Below are 1,983 nucleotides of genomic sequence, written 5' to 3'. Positions count from 1 at the left end.
CGGGGAAGATGAGGAAGGAGATGAGGAGGATGAGGCAGTCAACAGAGCTTTCAACGCTGATTTCCCCGACAGCCAGGATCTCTTCATCACCCTCACGGACATCCCCTACCAACCCTCCCAAGGCGGTAACCCGGACCGTGAATCAGGGGAAGGATCAGTAGGTAAGTGTTTTAAACATTTATTTTGAATAGAATAGGCATGGTATGTTAGCAATGGGTTTTTAATGATTAGTTTGCCCTAGGCGCTTAACTTTTTAGTCCTTGCCCGTGCAGCTACTGGAAAAGTCTGTTAACATGTCTGGGGATAAAGTAGAAATCCTCCTGGGACATCTCCACGAAGCTCTCCTGGAGGTAATGTGAAAGCCTTTGCATCAGGTTCCTGGGGAGAGTGGCCTTATTGCCTCCTCCATGGTAGGAAACTTTTCCATGCCAGGCTAGCAGCAGGTACTCCGGTATCAAAGCATGGCGGCATACGGCCCTGGTGTTTGCTGGCATTCACGCAGCATGTGGTCTTTCTCTGTCTCCGTAATCCTCATCAAAGTGATATCACTCATGGTGACCTGCTTTGAATTAGGGGAATTTTAGTATGGGGACTGATTGCCTGTTCCTTTAAATAACTGTAACCGGCGGTTTACAGCCACACGGTGGGGATGGGGAGGCGAACCGTTCCTCCTGAGCGGTTCACCGGCAGCATGCAGGGATCTTTCCCAGGGACAGCCACGACGGGGGTAGGACAGGGGCAGAGTTCATGCTGGCCGGATCACCGACAGCAGGAACTGGCCAATACTAGGAGCATTGCTTGGAACGCGAAAGGAGGGCACTGCTGTAAATTAAGCTTTAGCAGCCAAAAGTCTATGGCTTACCATGGCCGCCTGCTAGCAGAATTCTGTTGTCCAGTCCCCCTTGTGTGATCTGTACAGCAAGACCCCAGGCACTCAATGTGAAGACAGAAAATTTGACCTTGTATTGAGTGCACATGTGATAGGTACTGTGCATGGTCTTGTTCACAGAGAAAGACTATATTCATTGTTTGCAAAAATGTATCTTTTTGAGGAATTCACTCCCTTTTTCCTATCCCACAGCTGCGAGTGTCTCCCGAGCTACCCCGGCATCCCTCTCCCAGATCCCGGCGCAGATCAGGCGGCGAAAGAAAAGGACACAGGACGAGATGTTCTCAGAACTTATGGTCTGTTCCCGAGCCAAGGTGGCACAGCAGACCCAGTGGAGGGAGAACATGTCGCAATACGAGCGATCACACAGCGAACGGGAGGACAGGTGGCAGCAGGAAGACCAGCAGGTGACTCAAAAGCTGCTTGGACTAATGAGGGAGCAAACGGACACGCTCCGGTGCCTTGTAGATGTTCTGCAGGACTGGAGGCAGGAGGACAGAGCCCCGCTGCATTCTATCGCTAACCGCCCTCCCCCGCCACAAGTCCCATCCCCCCCTCACCCAATGTCCCAAGAAGGAGGGGCGGCAGGGGCTGTGAAACAGACTGCTCAAGTAACAGAAGGCTCTCATTCCCAAAAATTTGATACGTCCTTTCCTTCCCTCCAAATGCACCTCACCCAAGCCCCCATCCCAGTTTCATCCCCTAACTGTGTAGTTCTTAATAAAAAATACGTTTCTGTTAATTATTGTTTCCGTCATGTTCTTTTAGAGGACAGTGTGTTTGAAGGGGAGGAAGGGGGTTGGTAATTGGAGGGACAGAAAGGACGTATCAAATTTTTGGGAATGAGAGCCTTCTGTTACTTGAGCAGTCTGTTTCACAGCCCCTGCCGCCCCTCCTTCTTGGGACATTGGGTGAGGGGGGGATGGGACTTGTGGCGGGGGAGGGCGGTTAGCGATAGAATGCAGCGGGGCTCTGTCCTCCTGCCTCCAGTCCTGCAGAACATCTACAAGGCACCGGAGCGTGTCCGTTTGCTCCCTCATTAGTCCAAGCAGCTTTTGAGTCACCTGCTGGTCTTCCTGCTGCCACCTGTCCTC

This window comes from Trachemys scripta, chromosome 3 (genome assembly GCF_013100865.1).
Source record: "Trachemys scripta elegans isolate TJP31775 chromosome 3, CAS_Tse_1.0, whole genome shotgun sequence".
In the NCBI taxonomy this organism is placed as follows: domain Eukaryota; kingdom Metazoa; phylum Chordata; order Testudines; family Emydidae; genus Trachemys; species Trachemys scripta.
This window is presented reverse-complemented; position numbering follows the sequence as displayed.